The sequence below is a fragment of the Pinus tabuliformis genome, chromosome 6 (assembly GCF_031772625.1).
Source record: "Pinus tabuliformis cultivar Carrire ecotype Pingquan chromosome 6, CPIR1, whole genome shotgun sequence".
NCBI lineage: Eukaryota > Viridiplantae > Streptophyta > Pinopsida > Pinales > Pinaceae > Pinus > Pinus tabuliformis.
Genome location: NC_142292.1, coordinates 2,086,980,321 through 2,086,992,110, shown reverse-complemented (window position 1 = coordinate 2,086,992,110; position 11,790 = coordinate 2,086,980,321).

The following is an 11,790-nucleotide window of genomic DNA, read 5'->3' as shown; positions in this document are numbered from 1 at the left end:
TTCAAAAAGTTTTTAGAATAAGAATTTGATCACTGATTAGGAAGGTTAGTCTTTACTATTCCTTTCAGTCTCATGGTCAAAGGAGACTATCTTTTTCAATTCAAATCATTATTAGTAGAGTCCCATAATCATTTTGTTCATAATTCACCTAATAAACCTAATGATAGGTCACCACTAGGTCACTAGGCACAATTCTTGAAAATTTTTCTTTTTACCATTAAATTTTATTTTATGAGGAATAGTAAAGATCAACTTGGTAACCAAGATTTTAAATTCATGCTTTTTATTTCATTTTATCAAATGAAATACCATCATAATATCATAAAAATAAAGTGTCAAATCCAAGTATAACTATTATGTTTGGCCCACTATCATTTTGCAAAGGGAAAATCAATTTTCTCCACTTATAAGGGTCATCACTCACTCTTATTCACTTCCCATTTTCCCATTTGAATTTCCAACACTGCATCTCATCTAATCAAGGCAATTATTTCATACAAAGAGAGTTTTTTGCATCCATAACATGAGTTCTCAAACTGTGTTATGCAAATAACTATGTTTCTGCCACACATATACCACAGAGTTCCTCCATTATCTCTCCAAGGTTGTGATCCCCTTGAAATAGATTCCTATATCATTTTAACATTGTTATACTTATAATATACGTTTTTGGTCTATCTTAAGGTTTAAATCTTCTCTCATTCCTCTAAGTTGTGCTTGGTATGCCTCATGTCTACTTCCTAGGGTTTTTGGAATACAGTTAACAAGGTTTTCATTACTTTCATGTCAAACTACTGATAAAACCTATATCCATCTATTTGTACACCATCATCTATCCTAAACGCACCCTCCTAGACATTCTCCATCAAATCAACTCTCAAAATTCATCAATTCTACCTAAACCCTAGATAAACTACACCTTTTAAACTACACGACTCTCTTTTCCTTATTTTCAAACCTTCCACTCACCCAAATCTTGTAATTCCACTTTTCCTAAGTTCCTAAACTCCCTCACTATCCCACCGAATTTTCTTGGAATTTTTTCATATCCCTATCCCCATCATTTCCCTAAAACTCCCTTACATTTATTGACAATCTCGTGTTTTCCCATAGTCAAACCCTAGTTTCTATCCTAAGAGCTAAATGTTGACATGGAATCTAAAACCTATGAACAGTGGAAGCATAGGGGTGAACATGTCATCACACATGAACCTACATCAACCCATGAGGTCTACTCATCTCCCTTCATTAGAAAATCACTTGAAGATGCACGTTGTATTACATTTTTCCAAAGAATTGAAGAATTAGAGTATCATGACCAATTGACTAGAGCTTTTGCCACCAAACTTAAAAATCACAAAGTGACCAAAGCAGGAGTTCAATTCAATGTTTCATGGAAAATTATCTCTGTAGCTACACGTATTCCAAACACTCGAGAGATTTGGTTGAAGACAGAAGATCTTGACCTTCAAAATTACAAGAAGTACCTAAAGGAACCATACAAGGTAGCTCCAACATATATTTTCCCATTCAAGCATCTTTTGGACAAATATACCCCCGTCATGAAAATGATCATGAAGAAATTCACATGTGAGAGTAGATATTCTAGGGTGTATAAGTAACAGATGAAGCTTTTGATTAATTTCACTCGTGTTCAGTAAAACAATTTGTCTCATTATTTGTACAAAAGTGTGATTAAAATGAGAGAAAAAGTGCAAAAGCTCAGAGAGAATCACCATGCTAGTTTTTTTCATCATGGCATAGTAAAAGTGCTAGCATTTCATGAGTTAGCACAAGAAAATCTCTCTGGGATCACTTTTCAAGTTGATCTTTTCCTCCATATTCTTCTCCTAGGTCTAGTGATGAAGCAAGACCTTCAAGCTCATGAGTGCAGTAAGAGGATGCTTCTTCAAGCAGACCAACCAAGACAAAGGACACGGTAGAAGTGTTTGAGACTTCTACAAGAGGTGATAGGCTTGTGTTTTCTCAAAGGATTATTGAAAGGGCCAAGCCTACAACATGTGAACAAACAATTTTCTCAAAGAATGAGGAGTCCTCTCATTGAGGTATAAATATGTCAGATATGGAGAAAGCATATGAGGATAGAATTGAAGATCATATCATAAGGGGTAAGGAGGTTAAGATAAAGATATTGGAAGGAAAATTGGTAGAGACAAATACTCTAATAACATTCTTGCAGCAAGATAATATGCAATTGAAAGGGAACCAAATGATCCAAGATAAACTAGGAGTTGTTTCAAAGAAGGAAGATGCAAAGGGCAAAGCAGTGGCTAAAATGAAAGTGTCAAAAGGTAAAGCAAAATAAAGTACATTAGGGAGACCAAGAACAAGGGCATCCAAGACAGCCCTTGAGCTGCAAAGGGAGGTTTCTCCACCAAAAGAATAGATTATGGTAGATGACCAAATCACTAGAGAAACCAATGAAGATAGGGTATATTGGCTTGATAAGATCAATGGACACCTAGAGAAGGTCCTCAAGAAGGAAAACATGGCCAATAACTTTCCGAGGCATATGGCTATGCTTTACTACACAATAAACAAAATATCCCAAGTTAGAATCAAGCATTTGAAGAGCAATCTCAAGGAAAACCTAATAGGCCAAAAGGAAAACAGGAAGCTCGATTTACTCTCTAAAGCCTCCCTCATGGCATAACATATGATATTATGAGGAAGAGTAGAGATCAACTTGGTAACCAAGGTCTTAAAGTCATGTTGTTTATTTCATTTTCTCGAAAGAAATACCATCATAAGATCATAAAAACTAAAATTTCATGTCCAAGTAAAAATGTTACGGTGGGTCCACTATAATTTTGCAAAGGGAAAATCAATTTTCTCCAGTTATAAAGGATCATCACTCACTCTCATTCACTCCCCATTTGCTCATTTAACATTCCAACACTCCATCTGATCCAATCAAGGTGATCCTTTCATACAAGGATTGTGTTTTTCATCCATAAATTGAGTTATCAAACTGTTGTACGCAAATAACTATGTTTCTGCTACGCATATACCATGGAGGTGCTCCATCATCGATCTGAGGTTGTGAGTCCCATACAGTGGTTTCCTCCATCATTTTAACATTTTTCTACCTCTAATACAGGTTGGTGGTCTATCTTAAGGTTGAAATCTTCTCTCATTCCTCTCAGCTACGCTTGTTATGCCTCATGTCTACTTCCTAGGGCTTTTGGAATATAGTTAACAAGGTTTTCATTATTTTCATGTCAAATTGCTACTAAAACCTATATCCATCTCTTTTTACACCATTATATATCCTAATCACACCCTCATAGACACTCTCCATGAAATCCGCTCCAAAAATTCATCAATTCTACCTAAACCCTAGACAAACTACACATTTTAAACTACACGACTCTATTTTTCTTATTTGGAAACCTTCCACTCAACCAAATCATGTAATTCCACTTTCCCTAACTTCCTAAACTCTCTCACTCTCCCCCATAATTTCCTTGGAATTTTTTCATATCCCTATCCCCTTCATTTCCCTGAAACTCCCTCACATTTATTTACAATCCTCTATTTTCCCATAGTCAAAACCTAGTTTCTATCCTAAGAGCTAAATGTTGACATGGAATCTGAAAACTCTGAAAAAAGGAAGCATAGGGGTGGACATGTCATCGGACATGAACCTACATCAACCCATCATGTCTTATCATCTCCATTCATTAGAAAATCATTTGAATATGCACATTGTCTTACATTTTGCCAAAGAATTGAAGAATTGAAGTATCATGACCAATTGACTAGTGCTTTTGCCACCAAAATTAAAAAGGACAAAGTGACCATAGGAGGAGTTCGATTCACTGTTTCAAGGAAAATTATCTCCGTAGCTGTAGGGATTCCAAACATTGGAGAAATTTGGTTCAAGAGAGAATACCTTGACCTTAAAAATTACAAGATGTACCTAAAGGCATCATATAAAGGAGCTCCAACATATATTTTTCCATTCAAACATTTTTTGGAGAGATATACCCCTCTCATGAAAATTATCAGGAAGAACTTCACATGTGAGAGTAGATATTCTAAGGTGTATAAGTACTACATGAAGATTTTGATGCATTTCACCAGTGTTCAACAAATCAATTTGTCTCATTATTTGTACAAAAGTCTAATTAAAATGAGAGAAAAGGTGCAAAAGCTCAGAGAGAATCACCATACTAGTTTGTTTCATCATGGCTTAGTGAAAGTGCTAGTTTTTCATGAGTTAGCATAGGAAAATCTGTGTGGAAATCACTTTTCAAGTTGATCTTTTCCTCCATCTTCTTCATCCATGTCTATTGATGAAACAACACCTTCAAGCTCACAAGTGTGGTAAGAGGTTGCTTCTTCAAGGAGACCAACCAAGAGAAAGACATGGTATAATTTTCTGAGACATATGTGAGAGGTGATATGCCTGTGTTTTCTCAAAGGATTGTTGAAAGGGCCAAACCTACAACATGTGAAAAAACAGTTTTCTCACAACATGACAAGTCCTCTCATCGAGGTACAAATATGTCACATATGGAGAAAGAATATGAGGATAGAATTGAAGATCAAATCATAAGGGATAAGGAGGCGAAGATCAAGAGATTGGAAGGAAAGTTGGTAGAGGCAAATTCTCTAGTAGCGTTCTTGCAGCAAGAGAATATGCAATTGAAAGTGAATTAAATGATCCAAGATAAATAAGGAGTTGTTTCAAAGAAGGAAGATGTAAAGAGAAAACAAGTGGCTAAAATGAAAGTGTCAAAATGTAAAGGAAAACAAAGTACATTATGGAGACCAAGAACAAGAGCATCCACGAGAGCCCTTGAGTTACAAAGGGAGGTTTCTCCACCAAAGAATAGATTATGGTAGATGACCTAATCAATAGAGAAATCAATGAAGATAAGGTATATTGGCTTGATAAGATCAATGGACACATCGAGAAGCTACTTACGTAGGAAAACATGACCAATAACTTGTAAAGGCATATGGCTATGCATTACTACACAATAAACAAAATATCCCAAGTTAAAATCAAGCATTTGAAGTGCAAGCTCAAGGAAAACCTAACAGGTCAAAAGGAAAAAGAGAAGCTTGATTTTCATTCTAAGGCCTCCCTCATGGCATAGCATATCATATTATACCTTCACTTTTCAATTTCGAGAAGATTTGGAGATTTTTGTCATTTTCAAAATTCTTGTGATTTTTGACCGTTTTAAAAATATAGTGAAAGTTATAAGTGTAGCGCCTTGGCGCTATAGTTTCATATCAGATATCGAAATGCAAAAAAATTTATATTCCTTGATAGATATTGATGTAAGGATCTGAGATATCTCCTTTTTGAATCATTTTAACAAACTGATTAGGAGAAAAAGCCAAAAAATGGGTAAAAAGGTCACTTTCTACCACTATTTTGAAGGAGGCATTGCGCTTATAGAGCCACCTTGGAGAATCAATTTTTTAAGGCTTTTCCATGGGTCATTTGCAAAAATTCAAGTTGTTCTAGAAACTAGACAAAAAGTTCTTGTTCACCATTCTCTCAGTTTTTAGAATTGACTTATCGAAGGCTTCAAAGGTCGTCGTCCAATATCATGCTACGCTTCTAGATCAATGCGCTAAGCTTATAAGTCTTGCTAGCTTTTTGAGTTCATTTGTCTTTTTGAGTTCATTTTCCCGAGATCTTGGTTTTATGATGTAATTTTGATATTTTAAATACTTCATGACGTAATTATGGAATTATGGAATAAATTAGCATGATACTTTGTTTTTGTGCTTAATTAGGCCTCATAAATGAATTAAAACTCAAATGAAAGTCTAACACAACAGTTTGTGTTTGACATTCTCACTCTCTCTTGTTGGTTAAGAGATTCTTGGGAATTGTTCGACCACTTAGGGATTCGACCCGTGAAGGTGGGGAAATGGCTAGTTTGAGTCTATCATTTCTCATTTAGTGACAAGGGTTGGACTTCAAATGAGAGGACTTGTATATTTATGCTTTCATAGAGTTAATCAAGGAGCAATTGTAGTTATTTTTCACAAATACTTGTTCAGTGAGTTTGTGATTTTGTTTCCCATCTCTATCAGTTTCTTATTGATGAATTCATGTCTCTTAACATGCTTTGATTTCTTCATGTGATTCTAGTTGTTATAGACATTTTTGTGCCTTACAGCATGAAGCATGAAATGTCAATAATCTGAGGGATCCAAAGTCCCTAAACATGTTGTTCCTACCCCTAGAGGAACAAGGTCAACAAACCACAGCATTAAATATCAGTTCTCCACCTGAAAACACTCAAAAACAAGCTAATTCTCGATCATGTCAGCTGCTCCACTGAGCATCTGCGCTGAATGCCAACTGCTCCACTCTGTACCTGCGCTGAATGTCAACTCTAATGAAGGCTACCTGCGCTGGGCGAGATTGGCCAAGTGGCACAGTCATTCTGCAAGGTGTCAAGTGGTGAGGAAGCTTCCAAAATGACACTTGGATCAAGGAATTCGCCTTGTGATGAGTAAGAGGGGCTAGATCTCCAAGTGGAAGCAAGAACCTCCAAGTGGAATCAAGAACTGAAGAATAACTGAAGTGGGAGAGGACACTAGTCAGCTCCATGCCAAGCTCAAGCTGACTCATCATTTCTCCAAATCTCCTATATATAGAGCTCTCTCATGAGGTCTAGGGAGGTGGAATTTGGTGAATGTAAGGAAGTGCTGTTGGTTTGTGCATAGAACTATTGGGTGATTTGCTTGAAGGAGGTGAAGAGGAGATTTCTTTCTGCTGGGAGGTGTTGCTGGATTGGGCCTCTTATGGTTGTAACATTCTCAGAACTTTACTTCTTCCATTAATAAAGCATTTGAGGTTCTTCTATATGCATGTGTCTCAATGGTGTATTGATGCTTGTATATTTGATTTATTCTAATCCTTGAATCAATTATGGACGTATGCTTCTTTTAGTTTCCCTTTCTTGTGCTTTTGCAGGATCTTTGTGTAGCTGGGCCAGTGAAAGAGCAAGGAGTTGGGAGCAAGTAGCAAAGAGGGAAGATTGGATCAATCATTAGCGGAAGATAACAGTTAGTGGATCTCTTCCTCCTCTCTCTTACATCTCATAAAGAAGTAATATTGAATAGCTTTGCATTCGGTTGTTGGTGAGGTACTATCACCCTTAGAGTGGGATAGGGTCATTCCGTATTGGATACTTTTCCCAACAACACTAGTTACAATCATATAGGAAGAATTCTTTAATTCAAAGCTTTGTTTATGTGGGAAATCATGTTTATGTATCTCTTCTTCTAGATTAATGAATTCATGCTAATATATGCTCATTATGATTTCTTAATCTTTCAGACCCTACAATACATTGATCAAAATCTCTAATCCACCACAAACATTGTTGTCTTGCTCCTTTTTATTCCTACCACTACAAACCTTTAACACTTTGACCTAATTTCTTGCTCTCGTTTCTCATCGAGCAACCTAAAAACCTTAAATTCCAAACAAAACCTATACATCTAGCCTAAAATATATTTCTCTTCAAGTCATTGAGTGAGAAATCCTTAGAGTGATCCCTCTCTTTTGAAAAGGGCTAGTTTTTGAACTGCAAGTGGTTTGAAGTTACGTCTTTCGATCTCCTTGTGAGTGTGGGACATTGTATGGGATAACACAACATATGTGAGCTATGAAACAAGGGGATGGGTGAGTTTCACTATAGTGCTTTAGAATTGTATGAGATATGGTGAGTGGTCTTTCAAAATTCATTGTATATTAGGATGGAGTGCGTAAGGGATGTGCACTTCAAAATATCGGAGTGCTACATTTCTTTCAATGATAGAAGGTCCAAGGGTGTTCCAGCTTGACTCATTCTAATGTGTAAGGTCCTATGCCAATGGATTTTGTGATATGATATTTATATTATGTGACATTTATAGTAGTTATGTCTCTAGGGTCATGTACATAATTCTTAGAGGCCTTGCATGAGGTGTTGAGTGAGTTTCAAGAGTTTAAGGTGCTTGTGCAAAACCGATATGGGAAGAAAATAATTTTTTTTAGATGATAGAATGGGAGTGAGTATCCCTCCAACAAATTTGAGAATTTGTCTAAGGAGAGAGGAATCGAACAAGGTTGACATTGCCATATAATCCAAAGTAGAATGGATTTATTGGAAGGAAAAATAAGGCATTCATGTGGGCAATGAGGGCTTTGATCCATGATAAGAATTTGCATATGCTCTTTGGGGTAGATACTTGCAACACATTTGTGCATTTAGAAAACACGTGTCCTCAAAATATTTTGGAGGACTAGAATACTTATTAGGCTTTCAAAGGAGTGAAATTGAGTAGACCCAATTTCTCATCTTTGGTGACACATTTAATGTCCACATACCATTTGAGAAAAGTACTATAGATGGATCCTTGAGTAAGAAAGGGGATGTTTGTTTGATACAATAATACTTCATAGATTATAGGATACAAGACCTTTAGTAGGTTGCATGTCTCGAATATATTAGTGTTAGAGGATCTAGAGAAAGATATTCTCAAGAATGAGGAGGGATCCATAGCACTAGCATTAAGGGCATAGTTTTGTAATGAGAAGGAGGAGTGAGATATTCCTTTGTTCTCTTTGATGAGGAGGTGATTAGAGTAATATTTAGTCAATAGCGCATGGAATGTTTATTTATGTTGAAAAGACACTTAGATAGTTCATGGTAGAGCCAAGGAGGGTTGATTTGATAACATTCAAACATTTGCTGAGGTACATGACACATCTAATGGAGTTTTGAAGCTTGCATGCTAGACTTGGTGGAGTATAGTTAGAGGCTAAATATATGGATATTAGGTTAGGAGTATAATGGACAAGAAGAGTACCATCATACCTAGGATCATCTATTACATACTTAGTACCACTTAACTTAGCAAAAGCATACATGAAATATAGTGAGTTGTGAAGGGATATGCCTTACAAAATGGTCACTAGATTATTTGGTGTTCAAATGGGAACCAAAATGATTTCCTATGGCAATTAAACATATCCAAACATGTCCAAACATATAGATATCGGGTACCATTTGGGAGATAGATAGGGTGGCCTAGAATCCCTTTCTTGGGATGAGAAGTGTTAATTTTGTATTTAAAATTTCTAGCAACTAATATGATTTCCTTGTTAAACTTAACTTAGTAAAAATAAATTAATTAATTGAATTAATTATTCTTAGATAATTGAATATATTTGAAAGATTAAATATTTAATTATTTTAGTGACTTAGATCCAATCTCAGCCATTAATTTAATTAGGGTTAACCTAATAGGGCTAGGATTTAACCCTAGCCTTCTTTTATGTTGGAGATAAAGTGGGGCTAGCCCTCTTTTAAGTTGGAGATAAAGTGGGGTAAGATATCTTTTAATTTGGAGATAAAACTATGCCTAGGGGCTAGGTTGAGTTTGAGAAGGAGTGAGATATTCACCTGGGGCGGGGGTTAGTTTGATGTAAATGTGTGATATTCAAGTTGTTAGGTTCCCAGGCTAACCCGCTTATTTATGTAAATGAGATAGTCAATGTGAATAAAGCCCATATTAATAATTGTAAGTGGTTAACGCAATTAATTAAGGGAGCATGGTATTAGATAAATGGTATTAGTAAACCATGGTATTGAGTCATGGTATTGCATGTAAGAGTCATATATAAAGGATAGAGACTCCCTCCCAATGGCATTGTGTGTCTTATTTATTTTTTAGTCTAGCGTCTAAGAGGCAAGTGAGCAGTTGTCTGTGGCATATTCTGGCATCGTGTGTCTTATTTATTTTTTAGTCTAGCGTCTAACAGGCAAGTGACCAGTTGTCTGTCCACATATTCTGTATTTGGGTATCTTTTGCAGGTTAATAGCATAACACCACTGGCTATACAAAGGCTATCCACTTTGAGGAAGGCTTTTAGAATTATAGTCCTCATAACTTGTGAGAAACATTAAGCAAGAAACATTAGGCAAGTGACAGGATTTTTTTAGGTAATTTTCAAATGCTTGTTATTTGTTTGTGACAAAAAATTTTATTTAGGTTTTCTAATTTATTTGTAAAAATATTTATGTTGAATTGAGGCTCATGTGACCAACAAATGTAATCTCATAGGATGAACCACTAGTTCTAAAGGCTTCACAAATATAATATCATGTGATGGCTGAATTTTTTTTCATAAATATTTATGTTTTAGAAATTTAATATTTATTTATATGATGGAATTAATTTACAGGAAAAAATAATTGAGAAAATGGTTGTCAAAGAAGGAATGCAAGTAGAGGTCTATTTTGATGCGGGAGGATCTAAAAGTTCTTGGGTTGAAGGAGTCGTTAGAAGCATTAACGGAAATATTTGTGTGGTAAATTTAAAGATCTTAAAAACTAATGAAAAGTCTCTGCGGAAGGTTAAGGTGTGCTGAGTGACGTAAGACCCATTCCGCCCCACACACATCTCCCAGTAGATTTTTTACCTGGAATGACAGTAGAGGCTAGGGACAGTGATCGCTGGTGGCGTGGCTTCATCGTCCGACAGGTTCCATGTGAAGGTCGCAACCTCTGGTTAGTTTCCCTCTCTCATAATTTGATTTTAAAGGCGTTTCCTCGATCCGACTTGCGTCCTGCTCAAGAATGGCGAGGAGGAGGAAATTGGATTTCAGTGCCTCAGGTTTGTTCCCTGGGTCCCTCTTCATATCTTTTGGTTTTGTTGATTTCTTGTTTTGAATATAGACAATATTGATCTATATTGATATATGTTGTATGTTATGCAGGACGAAACCCTTGAGATCGCGGAAGTTCTCAGGGATTTAGGCAGGTGGATAGCATGGAGTGAGTTTCTGCAGGTTGCCACTGCAGAATAGTGCTGAAACAGCATAGTGCTGAAACAGTCTTTTGTGGAAGGGATAGGATAGCATAGATTTAAGAGTTGTACTGATTTCTCTGTTTATTCAAAAGTTTTTAAGGGTTTTCAATTATTGACTGTAATGCCCCTCTTGCCATGTTCTTTTCATTCTCACTTGCTGGTATATTTGGAAGTGGAGAAATGGTCGTATTTTTCAGGGCTGCTGTAAGCCTCTTGATTCCATTTTGGGGTACATGCCTTCTCACTGGCCCTCTAAACAGCCCTTCTATTTATCTGTTTATGTTCCAGTTATGTATTATCTATAGGCTACTTTCTGGAGGGTTTCTTCAGATTACATATGCTACATTCCGGATATTAACAGCAGATTACCTTTTTGAGGAATTCCGGATAGTTTCAGCAGTTCCACCCCATTCAAATGATTTTGCTTAATATGGCTGAGGTTTTCAAATCCTAGGTATAACTCATCATTATATATCCTTAATATAATTTATACGGCTTTTTTCTCTGAAAAAAAAACAAGGTTTAAAATTTTATTCCAGATCTGTAGCAGGTCCTTTATTCTCTTTTTTTCTCAAGATTCCAAAACCAGATATATTAATGTTCAATACTTTGGATTTCTATCATTAAGTTTTGCATTATCACATTGTAAAATCATATTGAGCGAGAAAACAAGCAAATGTACAGTGCATTCTTATAAATTTTTTCCAATTCTAAATTTAAATGTTCAATTCGCCAGTGTAATTAATACACAGTGCATTCCTTCATTATTTTGTAGTTTTGTTTTCTTCGATTAGCGTGTTGTTCCAAAATAAAAGGAAAATACTCTTCATCGTTCAGTCTCTCGTGTTCTCGAAACGAAAATTCGATGTTATGATACCAGCTGAAGTAGATTTAATAATGGAGTAATTGTTAAACAAACATTTGACTTAA